Genomic DNA, 16,851 nt, shown 5'->3' with positions numbered 1-16,851 from the left:
GTATGGGTTTATTTCAAGATTGTAAAGATTTATATATTATTTTTTTTACATATAATAAGCAATTTTTAGCTTAAAGTAAAAACTTTCATATTTAAAGTTTTTTTTTTTTTTTAAGAAAAATGTAGGCATTTTTAAAGAGCCAAAAAAGCTTGCAGGGTTGGTTTATCCTTAAATATTCACATCTTAAATGCTATTTAGAAAGGATTAAAAAACTAGCTAAGAATCATTTACAATTGGCAATGATTAAACACGCCTTATTTTGGGGAAGAACGCATTAATGACACATAATGAATTTCATGTTACAAGTATTTAACAGTTTCATCAAGCATGTAGTTTCCACCAGTACACACGATGGTCTTAACCTGTCGCAGTAGTTGTCTGGGGGACTGAACAGAATATGGACTTTCCAATGCTCTTTTCAAAGAGTTTCTGGTTTTCAGCCTAAGAGAGAAGAACAGCATTTAATTACTGCATTCCTTGCAGACGGGATGTATGACAGGCTGTAGCAGGTCATGGACAAGAATTGCAATACGCAGCATAATAAGGCCAGTTCCTTCTTGCGCCTCAAAGAGCAGCACACAAGGTAACTGTGAAACACAAAAGCATCATAATTGTTGCAAGCAGTCTTGTTGTTTCAAACATTTTCTTCTGCTGCTTCACGGGTCCCGTAGAAAGCACGTATGGCTAGTGCAGCGAGATTTCTGAAGGTATAAAACACTGCAAAAAGCTTCATGCCACCAGGAAGCCCCAGCAATCTGGTCCCAAGGATAGAGAAGAAAATGCCGCACACGAAGTAGATGGTGAACCACTTCAGCCTGGTATTGAAGCTGAGGGACGAGGCGTCCAGGACCTGCGCGGTCAGGGTCGGGCCCTGCTCCTAATCATCCATGGCCCTTCTCCCCCCACCCCCCCCCGGAACTGGCGGCCCCACTCGCAGGACCCCCATGCCCTCCGGGAACCCGACATACAGTTTTTCTTCTTCAGTATATTAACTATGGCAAATTATTTTGATTTTTTGTTATACTAATCTTGCATTCCTAGAATAATCCTCACTTAGTCATGATTTATTACCCTTTTTATTGTTGGATTTGATTTATTAATATTTTATTTACAACTTTTTTTAAAGATTTTATTTATTTATTTGACAAAGAGACAGCCAGCGAGAGAGGGAACACAAGCAGGGGGAGTGGGAGAGGGAGAAGCAGGCTCCCAGCGGAGCAGCCCGATGGGGGGCTCGATCCCAGGACCCTGGGATCACGCCCTGAGCCAAAGGCAGACTCTTAATGACTGAGCCACCCAGGCGCCCCTTATTTAGAATTTTTATATCAATGTTCATGTGAGATATTCTACCATACATACAGCTTGATTCTATTTTAAGGGAAAGAAACATACCCTTTATATATGTGTATATACGTATGTTTATATAGTTTTGTGTGAAAGGAATGAATATACGTACTGGGGTATTTACATTGGCTAGTTTGGACGTGGCTTGGGGGATAGGCATAAGAATTAACTTTGCCATCATGTATCTACAATGTTTGCTTTTTTTTTTTTTAACTGTGAAAAAAAAACCATGTAAGCCTACATTTAAATTCATGGGTAGGCTACACTTCTGGGAACTGTGTTAAGTTGGAGAGAAACAGTCTGCTTTCCTGGCAAGAGTTTGATCCTTCCTAAAACCTGTTGAACAGATCAAATGGTCAGGTTGCTGACTGTTGGGAAGGAAAGTAGTGTAGTGGGCATGGGTTTTTGTAACTAGACAGATCTGACTTTGAATTCTGGTCCTGTTAGTGACTTACCATGAGCCTTTAACTTTTCTATGTTTTTTTCTTTTTTTAAAAAAAGATTTTATTTATTTATTTGACACAGAGAGAGAGACAGAGAGAGAGGGAACACAAGCAGGGGGAGTGGGAGAGGGAGAAGCAGGCTCCCCGCTGAGGAAGGAGCTGGATGCTGGGCTCGATCCCAGGATCATGACCTGAGCTGGGATCATGACCTGAGCTGAAGGCAAATGCTTAATGACTCAGCGACCCAAGTGCCCCTACTTTTCTATGTTTCGGATACACGTGATAAGACCTACCGGACAATATTGTTATCAGCGTAAGGGCTAATGTAAGGAACCTAGCATATGGAACATTCTCAGTGAGTGGTTGTCTCCAGTACCATGACTCCTGCTGGTACTATTTATAGGATCAAAGAAACTTGAGGTATCTAGTTTACTTTTACACCCAATGTCTAAGTCCTGTCTTCATCTCTGACAGGTCATTTCTTGCTTCTGCTTAACACTTTGAAAGACAGGTGTTCATGACCTTGGAGTCTTCTACTCTTCCACTGGAGTGGTCAGCAACAACTCCCCAGCCGCTTGTCTAGTTTCCCTTTGTTTTATGCCACACACCACGCACTACCATCATTGGCTTTCTTCCTGTCCCTCTAACGTGGTAGCTTGTTTTTAGCTTGTTATGTCTGTATTACCTGTTCTCTTAGCCTGGGATGCAAATCTAGCTCTCCTTACTTAAAGTCACGTGATTTGGACCATTCTTTAACCGCTCTGAGTCTTAATTTACTTATCCATAACAGTGAGATAGTAATGGTACCCTCCTTATAGACTGTCATTGATAAGCTATTACTTGTGAAGTACTGAGAATGGTGCCTGGAGTATAGTAAGTGCTCAGTACTATAAACCAGTTGGATCTGCCTCAGTCTTATGAATCAAAGCTAAATAAGATTAATTTCTTTCATGTTTTTCATATCATTTCTCTGTTAAAGGATAAGTCCTTCCTGTCTCTTTCCTCTAAGTGTTTTTCCCCCATTTGTGCATATATACTGTATTTTTTTCTTTTAACCCACCCAAAGAATAGGACTGGTATTTTATCTTTTCTTGTGAGGTTGGGTATAATTGTCTAAATAGACAAAATGATTTTAAATCTTCGTTTTATGTATCAGATCATCAGCACTGTCTTAGAGCTGTTTTTGATCAGCGTGCCATTTGTGTTTTCATTTTAAGACATGCGAACATCGTCGAATGCAACATTCAAATACAGAGATTGGTGACATTTCTCACGATTGATTCATCTAGTCATTTCCTTCTGGGAATGGTTGTCCAGTCACTCGTGGGTCCTCTTTTTTCAAGAACACTTTGGGAAAATCCTACCAAATGCTTTTTGAAATCCAGGTACCCTTTGCTATATTTTTTGACCTATGATGTGTAATAGAGAGGCCCAAGAATAACATGAAGCAGTTGGTTGGCTATGGTTTTTTCTTGACAAATCCATGGTATATCCTAGTAATCTTTAGGTGCTTTTGGAGGGTACAATTAGTAAGTTTGTCAAGTAGAAAGGTCTGTTTAATAAAGCCTTCTGAAAAATTTTTTAAAGATTTTATTTTTAAGTAATCTCTATACCCCATGAGGGGCCTGAACTCACAACCCTGAGAACAAGATTCACATGGTTCCACTAACTGAGCCAGGCACCCCATGTCTTCTGAAGTTTTAGCTAGAGGTTCAATTGAAGATCGTATGGATGCTTTTATAAATAACACTATGTACTTTTCTTTGAGTCATAGGCCCTTAGTATATGCATTCATGATTTTCAAAGCCATTTAAAGAACTCTTATTTTCTTCTATATTTCCTTCAATACAAAATTTGAGGGAAAATTCCTATTGTATATTTATATTGCCTTTAGAAAGTTATATGAAATAATTTGCATACACTTGCGTAAAGGGGAGGAATGCTCCTTATTTCAACCACGGCAACTTTTAAAATGGAATTTTCCAAGCAATTAATCCCTGTTGTGGGCAGGTGCATTTGGGTTTTTTATTTGCCAGAACATTTTTCATGTTTAAAATTTTAATGAAAAACAATAAAAAGCAAACTGGTTCATAGGTTTCTGGAACAAGAGATGACCTTTCTTTCTGTTCTCTTTAAGGTAACAAAATTAGTAAACGCATCCGAGTTTTAAAAACACTGAAATCCACTTTTCTACAGATATCATTAGCAAAATTGAACTTGTTATTCAGTAGCTGACAGTTTGGTTTTTTGCTTTTTTTAAGTAGTTCTTTTGAACCATGGAGTTTAAAAGAAATTCAAAACAACTAGACAGATAGAAATAGAGTGAGGAATGGGAAAAATAGTTGTTTATTCTCTATTCATTGCTTATTGTGTTTTCTATTTTTTTCCCCAAAGGTTTTACTTTTAAGTAACCTCTACACCCAATGTGGGGCTCAAACTTACCACCCCCGACATCAAGAGTTGTTTGCTTTACCAACAGAGCCAGCCAGGCACCCCTGTGTTTTCTATTTTTAAGTTGATCTGTTTGTTCTCCCTACAGAAGTAGAAAGATTGGTATAATAATCTTGATATACCCATCACCTAGTTTTAACAGTATCTCCTGTTGGCCAATCTTGTTTCATCTGGACATCCATTCCAGTTTACTTCCTGCCACTGGGTTATTTTGAAGTAAATCCCAGGCATCAGATCATTTTATTTATAAACATTCCACTGTGTTTGATCTGTTTATGGGCCTTATAGATAAAGCATATTTCCTGGATGTTTGGTATTCTTTATTTTTTGTACAATTTAAAATTTTTAATCGATTTATATTTTTATGTCAGTGTTATATTTTTAATCTGATCTGATGAAACAGGTATTCCCTAAGAAGAATCCTAGAAATGAAATGTGCCCACCTAGGTGTTGAAAGGGACAGCTACTTCTTACCTTCCTTCTGCTACTGTCAAGTCCTCCTTGCCTTAGCCCAACTGAGGATTTTTTTTAAAAGATTTATATATTTATTTTTAAAGAGAGAGAGCATGTGAGAGGGTGAGTGCGAATGAGGGGGACAGAGGGAGAGGGGAAGAGAATCTCAAGCAGACTTTCCACTGAGTGCGGAGCCTTAATCCCAGGACCCTGAGATCATGACAGGAGCTGAAACCAAGAGTTGGATGCTTAACTGACTGAGCCACCTGACCCCTCCCCCCAACTGAGTTTGTTTTTTTTTTTTTAAGATTTTATTTATTCATTTGAGAGAGAGAAAGACAAAGAGCACAAGCAGGGGGAGAGCCAGAAAGAGAGGGAGAAGCAGACGCCCTGCTGAGCTGGGAGCCTGATGTGGGGCTCTATCCCAGGACCTGGAGATCATGACCTGAGCCAAAGGCAGAGGCTTTAACCATCTGAGCCACCCAGGCGCTCCCGAAATGAGTATTTTATAAAAATAGTGTGAGAGTCCACATTCACGAGATAATGTTTTCTTGAACATTTTTTTTTTTTTAAAGATTTTATTTATTTATTCGACAGAGATAGAGACAGCCAGCGAGAGAGGGAACACAAGCAGGGGGAGTGGGAGAGGAAGAAGCAGGCTCATAGCAGAAGAGCCTGATGCGGGGCTCGATCCCGTAACGCCGGGATCACGCCCTGAGCCGAAGGCAGACGCTTAACCGCTGTGCCACCCAGGCGCCCCTTCTTGAACATTTTTAATCTTAAAGGATCCTTAAAAGAAAATATCCTGGGAGGATATAAACCACAATAACACGTGTGATTATTTCTGTGTTATGAATGGATTTATATTTTCCTTTACTTCTCTGCATTTTCTGATTTCCACAACACATACATATTCATTTTTATAAATGAGGAAGGCTTTTTTAAATGTTTTTATTTTGGTGAAATAATACATGACAAAATTGACCTATTTTAACCATTTTGAAATGTACAGTTTATTTGCACGAAGTGCATTCACACTGTTGTGTATGTAACCACTGTCTCCAGAACTGTCTCATCTTCCTAAACTGAAACTGTTACATTCATTAAGCAATAATTCCCCGCTTGCTTCACCCTCAGATTCAGGTCACCACGTATCCTCCTTCTGTCTCTGTGATCTTGACTCTGCAAGGTACCTCTTTGGAAGTGGAATTACTTATTTGTCCTTTCTATTTGGCTTATTTCACTTAGCAAAATGCCTTCAGGTTTCATTTTTTTATAGCATGTGTCAGAATTTCCTTCTTTATAAAGGCTGAATAATATTCTCGTTATGTATAAAATCTCGTATCTGTTAATCCATTCATCCATTGATGAACATTTGGGTTATTTTCACAGATTTTTTAAAAAGTAACCCTTTAAATGTGTCCTTTGCTTTAGAGTTTAAAAAAACCTCTCTGATATGCATGTTTTATATGAATCTCCAGAAAACTTTAATAGTGGACAGAGGTCGCTGGCCTCACCTAACAGATGTGGAAACAGATTCAGAAAAGTTATAGGCTTGCCCATGAATATAAGGTATTTGTATTTGCAGGCCGGCCTTGGGGCTCCGGCTCTGGTATTGTGGCATTGGTACACAAGTTCTGTATCCTTGGTCACATGCTGAATGGCCTGAAGGTGCCAGGTAGCTAACATAAATCAGTATGTTTTGTTAATTTATTTGAGAGAGAGAGAGAGAGAGAGAGGGAGTGTGCAAGTGCATGAGTGGGGTGAGAGGCAGAGGGAGAGGAAGAAGCAGGCTCCTGGCTGAGCAGGGAGCTCAACATGGGGCTCCATCCCAGGACCCTGAGATCATGACCTGAGCCAAAGTCAGATGCTCAACCAACTGAGCTACCCAAGCACCCCCAGCCTGTTTTTTCTTTAAATTGAGGACCTTATTGACTGTCTGAGTGGGATGGTTCCATTGTGGGACATCATCTCAAGTATCAGAGATGCTTTTGCACATTAAATGCCGGTAGCACCTAGCCCTCATCATGTGACAGCCAAAATCCTATCCACACATTTTCTTCAAGCTTCCTGGTTGGGGTGGAGGTAGGCATTACCCTTCTGTCAAACTGAAATACCTATGACCTGCAAAACACTACATTCACTCTCCAAGATTAGACAGAAAATAAAATGGAAACTGCCCGGAAGTAACCTTTTCATATGACTTCTGGTATTATAGAATTATTCGGTACAACAAAAGACACGAGAACATGAAATGACTCTCCGTACACTAAATTTTTCTGTGGGTGGGATAGCAGGCTACAGGACATTATTTCTAGATCTGTGTCTGCAATGCTCCATTAGTCACCATGGAGAAGGAGAAGGACCTTCCTATTGCCTGTGGCTACCGAGACCATCTTTGTGAGCTGACTCTGATATGAGGTTTCTGGGCAGTGCAAGGTCCAGAACCTCTCTACACAGAGATTGGCCATTCCAGTGTTGAGAGAGTGGGGGTTGCATCCACTCCTGCAGTGAGATTGAATGTCATCGAGCTGGGCGAGCTGATGGCTTTTCATCACTAGTGAGTCCCGGTATATTGGTCTTAGTTCTAGCTGTTGTGTGTCGTGCCTGTCTTACTCCCATCCATCCGGTTTTCAGCTTCTTGTATTCAGAAATCAGGCAACCCTGATACACTGGCCGGGGTAAGATGTGTTCTTCTCTTGGCGCACCCAATTCTAATGGCTGTTGATAAGGTGCTCCGGCCCGGAATGGGACCGAGAGTCAAAATTCATACCACGAGCACTCTACATACCCCTGTTGGGAACTCTGGACATAAATAGATGAAATGCTCTGGGCAGATTGCCGACAGGAGTGGCAGGAACTTGGGAGAGCTGGGGCACACAGACAGAAGATCACTGCTCTGTTCTTGCCATCCATGCCGGGCAGTAGGACAGGCCCAGTGGTCCCAGGTCTTCTCCATTTTTTAAGATACACTGGAAATCGGAATTTGTTTTCTGTGAATTATCCCAGTTATTACATCACGGTCATTACTTGTTTTGAATTGTGCTTAAACACATAGGACTTAAAATTTACTATCTTAATCGTTTTTAAGTGTCCAGTCCAGTCACATCACATTGACGTTAAATGTAAGTTTTTGGGAAGTACATTTACACGGTTGTGCAGCCAATCTCCAGAACACTTTTCATCTTGCAAAATCAAAGCTTTCTACCTACCAAACATTAAACTCTCTCCCCATTCCCCACCCCCCGCCCCAGCCACTGGAAACTACAATTCTACTTTGTGTCTCTGTGAATTTGAGTATTCTAGGTATCTCAGATAAATAGAATCATGCAATATTGATCTTTTCATACTGGTTTATTTTACTCGGCACAATGTCCTGAAAGTTCAAACACGCTGTGTTTGCATTTCCCTCTTCTTTAAGGTTAAATAATATTCCATTATATGTATATTCAACATTTTGTTTATCCACTCATCCATTGAAGAATACTCGCATTGCTTGGCAATCAATTTTTTAAAAGTATTGAAAGTAGTGTGTGAGCCAGACAAAAAACTTCTCAGCTGGCTGTATTTAGCACATGGGCTGCCATTTTGTGTCAGTGGCACTCTACGGATAATAACATTACGCATTTTGACATTATTATTAACTCATTGCTCTAGGTCATAGAAACCTTGAAGTGCAGAGGATAAAGTAACCCTGGAAATCACACTAATGGGACAGGTCTCTTTCTACTTAAAGGCTTGGCTAATTCTGTAAGTGAAATTTATGGAGCATTATCAGAGACTTTTCAAGACACCTTGCACTTATATTTCATACTCAATGTGGTTCAATTCTTAAAGTTGGCAGCAGTCCTCCTCCCTTGGGATCCAATGTATAGCAGAGAGCTGTGCCCAAAGAAGGAGCCAAACACGTGTAGAATGAATGAATACATTTCAGTCCTGAGTTACGCATTCCTTTTTATCCAGTACGCTGCTGTAGAAGTCACATGTGATGGCAAGCCAGCCAACGTGAGTGGAGCATGGGTGTAATCGAGTCAGAGCTCCCTGCTCCTGGGCTGTGGCTCCCTGACTCCGCATTTCAGAGAAGACTCCATCCTGTGCCCTGATTTGATTATGGTAAAGGGTTTACCAGACAAACCATAACAGGGCATCACCCAGATTGCTCGAATGGATATAACAAGATCTCTCGAAGCTCCTGTGAACAACCAAAAAGGGGAAAAGTGCATGTTTTCCCAGTCAAAAATTACACTTTTTTTTTTTTTATTGCCGCAAAGCTTAGGATGTGAACGGGGGAGGAGATGAGCTGTAGGTGGGGGGAAAATTCTGGCTTCATTGCCCCCATGCGTACTGTCTGCTCTATTCAGATGTGTGAAGAATTTCTCAAGTTGGTCTTATGATGGATTTTGGGTCCTTCCACACTCATTCACTTTAATTGCCCCTCTAGTGTCCCCTTTCCCTGGTAAATAGGTTCCCTCAGGACGGTGCTTTTAAGTATCTCTGTTGATACTGACGTGGATGTTGATATCAGGATTCATATCCTGGCATCCCTTTGAAGGAAACATGGTGTTCCTAAAGAGATTTGCTAGAGTTGTGTTTGGTCTAAATTAAATGTGAGCATCACATACCAGTGGGATATATTATAGCAGTCTATGAAGACTGCTTACCACTTCCCTCCTTTCCTTCCTAATCTTTTCTTTTTTAATTAGTCAGATTTGATGAAATGGTAGAGGACACAACTGCAGAGATTTCCACCAAATGCTTTTAGGAGTGAAACATTTCAAAAGTTTAATTTTATTTATTTATTTATTTTTTAAATTTCAGTAGCTGTCCTGTAGAGGCATTTTCTTCTTGAGAGGGGCCAGGCATTCTGTTACATGCTTCCACCGGTTCAGGGTGTTGCGGAGCAAAAATGACCTCAAAGTTCGACCTCTGACATTATCTACAGATGAAGGGTGACATAGAGCCATACAGGTATCTTTATAAGATTTTAATTAATATATCTAAAGATAGACCACAATATTTTGTAAGCATTCCTGGACATTTTATACTAGAAGCCTCGAAAATCATAAGCATCCTGGGCTTCTTTTGGCATCTCAGAAGCCCTGTCAATTTTGCATGCTTTTTTATTTATTTTATTTTATTTTATTTTATTTTATTTTATTTTATTTTATTTTATTTTATTTTATTAAAAGATTTTATTTATTTATTTGACAGAGAGAGAGACAGTGAGAGAGGGAACACAAGCAGGGGGAGTGGGTGAGGGAGAAGCAGGCTCCCCGCTGAGCAGGGAGCCCGATGCGGGGCTCGATCCCAGGACCCTGGGATCATGACCTGAGCCGAAGGCGGACACTTAACGACCGAGCCACCCAGGTGCCCCAATTTTGCACGCTTTTGGGGAGGCACTGCTGGTGAAAACTGTCTGTATCGTACTTCGGGTCGCTTTTTGCCAAATGCCTACACTCTTGAGCGCAAGCATACGATCCACTTCCCCAAACAAACAAGCAGAGATAGACCCAGTAACTGACTTGGGAAAACTGACGTCTGAGTTAACATGCCAAATTAGCTAAAGCCTTAAGTAACTTTGAAAACAATTTCCTTCAGTTGATTAGTATATGAAGTAGGTACTTCCTGCCTTTGCTGCCATTTGCAGTTAATACAACTATCACAGAGATCATTTGTGTTCATCGTGGGGAAAAATACAGATATGCAAAATAAGGGGAGGAAATCACCTTAAAACCCTTTAGTCACTGTTAATGATCTGATGTTGATATCCTTCCTGTCTTTTTTCTGTGCGTATATAGATGATACACGTAGATATGTAACATGTGTACCTACATTAACCCAAATTGCTTTTTATCCTTTTATTCTACTTAAAATGTCGTGACATTTTTCTCTCCCAGTTGCTGTAATGGCCACATAATTGCTAAGGGCTCCCTCTGAATCTGTTGTGCGATAGATTTTCACTTAACTTCTGTGTGCCCCACTTAGGGGCATGTAGATCGTTCCATAAATGTTTCTTAATGAGAATCCTTTTGCCCAGACTGAACTACATTGTCAAGCTGAACAAGGTGAAATCAACCCGAACACGTTGACCTAAACCGTGAATGCAAATGGCCAGGGCATGATTTCTTTTTTTAAACGATTCCTAAAGACTTGAGAAATAGTGGTTGTCCCTGCACATTTCTACATGGTTTCTGACTGTTGTCACTGCTTGTGAGATTTGGCTGCATAGTATAGATTAACAGCAAGGAATATGATAGGCTATTGATAAAAATATTTATTTTCTATTAGAGTTAGCCTGTATCTGGTATAGGACACAGCATCTGTTAATGAGAAAGAAAGGGAAAAAAGTGTCTTAAATCATTCGCTTTTTTTTTTCTTTGCTCATCTGTCACTGGAGATGTGTGTAAGTCTTTAGTGAATCACTTGTACACACAGGTGTGTCTATACATGCATATTTGGACATGTGCATGTGGGTTTGTGTTGGTGCCTGTTGGTAAGGATCCAGTTTTGGGAGGAATAGACAATCTCCACAATATCTTGGCAGTTGAGCTGGCCTTGACGGAAGGTCTATTGTTTTTATATTCTCTGGGGAGCCAGTATGCTGGATATGTAGCCTGCTGGCTCGTCTCCGTCTTTGAGTTGTTGTCTCACTTGGTCTGGAACCTTTGGAAACACATGTACTTTTGCCATTGGTGAGGTGGCTGGCAGTGAGGGACTGGTAAACCTATTCTCTCATAGGCATTTAATGACAATAAAACATTAACGATGCACTTTGAGAGATTTTGTGACAGGTAGTCCCTGGCTGCAGGTTAGAATACTGCTCCGTCATCAAAATGTGAAACAAATCTTTAGGTTATTATTGAACAGGAGACTGAGATTGTTCCTGTTTTTGAATTTCTCAGGGGATTCCGGCATAGACATTTACATGGCCCACTATTTTTTTTTTTTTTTTTGGAGTGGGGGTGGTCTTCATGTTGTTAGTTTTGTAGATAGGATGACAATTCTCTACGGTTATTTCAAGATTTTTGCAGGGAGTTATTTATAAGGAATCTTTTTTTTTTTTTAATCTCATTCATTCTTATGCCATCTAATTGTCTCTTCGCCTTGGCTAGATCTATTCAGCAAACAAGAAACATCAGAATTAGATATGGAAGGCAGCCAGATGCAGGGGCAGACTATGGCAGTGGAAATACCAAAATCAGGGCACTTACGAAGCACACTGTGATTGTAAAAGGAAGGAAAGAGTCTTTAAAATAGATTTGTTCTGACTTTTTTTTTGTCCCCTTAAAAGATTTGTTATCTATTTTTGTATCCTTGCCTATAGGCAAGGAAGCTGGCCCAGGATTCTTGAGGTCACTTGCCAGCCCTGCATTCCATTTCAGTTGGTTTTTAATGACCTAGTCAGGAGAGTGGCTTTGATAGGAGGGAAGGAATGGCAAAGGGTAAATGTTGGGTGATCCCCTTGGCCAGTGGGGCCAGGGTCGTGTTCCCCAGGAGTCCAGCCTCTAGTTGCAGGAGCCCTTGCTTATATGTGCTGTTCCTAGAAGCTGCATTTATTAAGTACTTCTTGAGTACCATGAAGCAGTACCTACCTTAGTAGGTGAGAAGATAAGAACTATGAAGGTTTATCACTATGATAGTATGAATATAAAGGCTTGGGAGAGCGGTCCAATACAAGTAAGCATTCTCAGTACCTTCAGTTAGCAATACTTATATTGAATTCATAACACTCCTCACGACAGCTCAGTGAGTTGGCACAATTATCAACCCCATTTTACTGATGAAACCATTGAATCTTAGGGAAGTATGGCGTACCTCACCCAAGGTCACCCAGCTAGTTAAGTGGCTGACTCTGTCTTCAAACCCAAGTTGGAATGATTGCAAAACTTATGCACATAAGCACCGATAATTTTGGTGATCAGTACCATTTGTGTAATGGGTGGTTGCTGCTTGCAACTACTTTATAGACCGTCACATTTAATCTTTGTGACAACTTGGTGTTGTTGGTCTCTTCTGACTTACCCAGGATCACCCAGCTTGTAGGAGGTGGGCTTGAGTTTTGAGTTCCTGATACTACCTTCTTTGCTGTCCTCATGATTTCAGTTTTGGAGGGTGAGGGACTGAAGAGTGAATTATCTGTGTTTTTACCAAAATTAGGCTCCTAATTTTGAGCTGGAGTTTAGCTCTGATTTCCCTCTTCCCTTCTCCCTGCGACCTCTCTATCCTCCTTATACCTGGTGAAGTTGGCAGACAGTTAGAGGGAATCTAACCATCGCAGAGAATGAGCCGCTCGAAATCCCCTGCTCTGACCAGTGCCAAAGAGAGAAAGGATAAAGAGAGAAACATCCATGCATCAGCTTCCCCTTCTTAGTGTATAATTAGAAAAAATGGGTGCCCCAAAAGGCAGGCTGGCTATGCGATTTTGCTTAAATTCTTAATCTTCATGACCTGTTTCCTGATCTGTAAAATTGGGATGATAATATTGCCTTTATTAGGTAAGAAATTGCATGTTTAGGTAAGAAATACAGTATATTCAGGACACATGAGAACCATGGCTTCTGTTTTTGTTATTGTCAATCAAATACCCAGCCTTGCCCTTCTGTGAATTTTGAGGTCTTAAAAGCCTGCTTCACCTAATACATACTCATAAAATACATTAGCCTATTTCACAGATGGATTTATTTAGCTAAGTCTTGACCATGGGATTTAAATAGAATGTCAATAATTTCTGCTAATTGATTTTTTTTTAACATACAAAGATGGATTGGATTGAGTATTTTGCAGTATAGGTGTTTTCTGGATCCTTTCTTCCATGCTTCTTCTGCCCCCAGTTTTGTTTGGTTCTAAACCAGATTTCACGTGGGCTTCTGAGACCCACCATTTGGAGCCTGACAATTCCAAAGGCTGATCACTCCTTGATGTAGACCTTTGAAGGTGCGATGCAGTAGAAGAAGATAGGAAAGCAGGTGGGACTGAGGTTCTTGGCTGGAATTCACAGCAGGTGTTGAAGTGGGATGTCGGGCTGGAGGTTTGCGCTCAGGAAGGCCGCATGTACAAGAGTGTATTTCGTCTCTCCGTGTCCCTTTTCCTTCCCAGCTTCCCTTTGTGTACGGAGCTTTTTCATCTTTAACCCAACCCTGTTGCTTGCTGGTGCCATTAACTCCCTCTCTTAATTCATTACTCATCTTTGGTTTAGTACCTAACTGGGGGATTAGGAATGGCGACATAGCCTCACATACAAAAGGATATTTGGTAGCCTCCAGTAGTATAGAAATCCAGATAACCTCTATGACGGAACCACAGTTAACCATCTTGTTCATTCTGAAATGTACCCTCAGCCTGCTCACTGCCCACATTGGCTAGTAAGCTGCTATATTTGAATATGTGACAAATAATCCCAAATTAACAAGCATGTGTTACCTCCTACAGTGTCTGTAGATCAGGAATCTGAGAGTGGCTCTGCTGGGTGGTGGGGGGCTGGGGTCCTCGTGAGACTGCAGTAGAGACGTCAGCCCAGGTTGCTACAGCCTTCTAAAGGGACTGGATGATCCACTTTCCCGCTGTCTCCCTCACATGCCCGGTTATTTCATGCTGGTTGTTGGCACGAGGCCACGTGGACTTCTCCATAGGGTTGCTTGAGTCACCTCATGACATGGCAGCCAGCATCTCATGAATAAGAAATCAAGGAGAGAACAAGTAGGAAGCTGGAATGTCTTTTACCACCTAACCTTAGAAATCACTCTCCATTGCTCAGTATCGGTTCAGCCCTGTTCGATGTGGGAGGGAACCGCACAGGAGCTTGAATAACCTGGAGGCGAGCGTCAGTGGGTGCCGCCTTGGAAGCTGGTGTGTCCTTGCACACTTCACTTGCCAAATATGATGTTCCAGCAGTCTGTTGTTGATTCCCGAACCTGCGTATGCCTGTTCTGTTGTTACTCCTGATAATATAATTTAATTAAATATTACTTAAACCAATGATTTTGAGAACACTTTCCTTGGGAACTTGGGTGAATCCTTTAGAAAGACTCGATAAAGTTTGGTTGCTTAAAAACTGCTGTTAAATTAGGTGTAGGTAAGGACTATAAAATTTAAAGAGGAGTCATAAAAAAATCTAAAGCATTCAAATTGCTTTGCAAGTATCTTTACATTATCACTCCATTTCAAATGAACCCAAATTGAAAATCATAGATGCTAAATTATAAGTATAGCTTATTGCAAGAAAGATCCTATAGGATCCTAAACCAGGAACATAGGTTTAAAAAATTTTTTTCAATCTACTTTAAAAGATAGATGAAAAAATGAGCACTGTGTGTGTTAAAATAAGATACTTTAAGTATGTATGAATAATTTTGCATGATTTCTTCTTTTGTGCAACTCTTGATTAACTCATCATGTGCTGGTTGGAGATGTGTCAGAAAGAGGGCTTTTGATGTAGGTCTTCCCCGGGCTCTTTCTTACCTGTTAAGTATTACAGAAGGAATTTACTTCATTCTGTTCTTTCAAGAGCCATATAATTCAACACATTACTTTTTGGCAGTATTGTTTTTCATCAGTTCTAAAGTGCATAGTTTTTCACATGTTAACATTTCAGAAATTGAAATGCATTCTACCATCAATGGCATGTTGTGATTTAATTGCCAGTATTTTTTCTGCCTTATTGCTTCATAAATTATAATTGTTACCTTAAATTTGATTAAACATGGTGTATTTTATGATTTTATTTTCCAAGAAATATGTTACATGCACGTGATCGCTTGTTACAGCTGAGGTGGGTGTATCTCTTCAGCTGTGATTTGGCCAATGGAGCCTGCCTAAATGTATTAATCAAGTTTTATAAAGCAGTGGCTTGATTTAGAAAGTGAAAAACTCATGTTAGCTTCCTTAAGTGAAAGTACTAAACATCACATCTGCGTGTCTCAGTTTTTGTGTATGTAAAATGAGAAACTTCACATACGTTATATCTAAAGGCCCCGTCAGCTTGAACATCCTAAGATTCTTTTTTTTAAAAGATTTTATTTTTTTATTTGAGAGAGAGAATGGGGGGAGGGAGTGGGAGATGGAAGAATCTCCAGCAGACTCACTACTGAGCCCAATACAGCACTCGATCTCAGGACCCTGAGCTCATGACCTGAGCCGAAATCAAGAGTGGATGCTTAACCAACTGAGCCACCCAGGTCAAAGATCCTGAGGAAACTAGAAATCTTTTCTAGAGGAAACCAGAACTTCATTCCTTTTTGATTGGGGGATGTCAGATGTCTTTTAGAGTAGGATGAAATCCATCAAGCCTCTCCAACAAAGAGTGCCCGGGAGGCCATATTCCCATAGTTTGCCTATGATTTTATGGGGGTTAATTGAGCCTCCAAAACCAGTTCCTAAACACTTAACAGTCCCTTGGCCTCAAGCTATGCTAAGCACATCCTTGAATTTTGCTTTTTGAGTTTGGATTTTTCTGCATGGTGGTTTATTTCTTTGTAAAAATATGTAAAGTAGAACTTTTTGAATTATTCTGAGTTTATAGATTCTTCCTTAAGGCTCAAACCTTTGCTAGTACCCTCCACCTTAGTCTGGCTGGAGTCCCTTCTTTTCACTCGCCCCAACCATAGATAATCTGAGTGCCCTGGTGCTGAAGATAAGAGAGTTGAATACAAATAGAGAGGGGGAAAAAGCTCTCAAAATACTTTAATAAAATGATCTCTTCTCTATAACTCAAAGCTCTGCCAAATAGGGGAGAGTTGTCGATAGAAAAAAAAAATTGTTATACTTTCCAAGTTTTCTTAGTAGTGTTTGAAGATTTATGAAAGCTTTTTCTACCTGGAGGCATAAAGTCTTGATAAAACCCTCAGATATAGAGTCCATTCAAGAAAGGGGGACAGTACCAGGTCTAACACTGAAGTGCCCTGAACAGCTCATTTTTATCTTTTCTCTACATATCTGCCACACTTGTGTGGTGTCAGTAAGAATTACTACAGGAAGGATGTACTGGCTTGAATATTTTTAAAACATGGGCTTCATTGGTACTGATGCAAAAATTTATCTCTATGGGTCGCCTACTTTGATGTACAAATCTGTGACTTTAAATCGTTTCTATCTGGATGAATCACTAAGCAGTCTTCATCCCAGACTTCCTGAGTGCTTGGAGATTTGCTACATGTCTCTCTGG

The 16,851-nt window shown here is 40.3% G+C and overlaps 1 protein-coding gene across 18 annotated transcripts in view; it reads left to right on the top strand.

Annotated features, from left to right (window-relative positions):
* MAGI1 (membrane associated guanylate kinase, WW and PDZ domain containing 1) overlaps positions 1-16,851 on the top strand; it is a 604,286-nt gene that overhangs the window by 411,121 nt on the left and 176,314 nt on the right. The gene's annotated exons all lie outside the window — the stretch shown is intronic.

Source organism: Ursus arctos, unplaced genomic scaffold (assembly GCF_023065955.2).
Source record: "Ursus arctos isolate Adak ecotype North America unplaced genomic scaffold, UrsArc2.0 scaffold_14, whole genome shotgun sequence".
In the NCBI taxonomy this organism is placed as follows: Eukaryota; Metazoa; Chordata; class Mammalia; order Carnivora; family Ursidae; genus Ursus; species Ursus arctos.
Note: the sequence above shows the minus strand (reverse complement) of the source record. Positions and strands in the feature narration are given on the sequence as shown.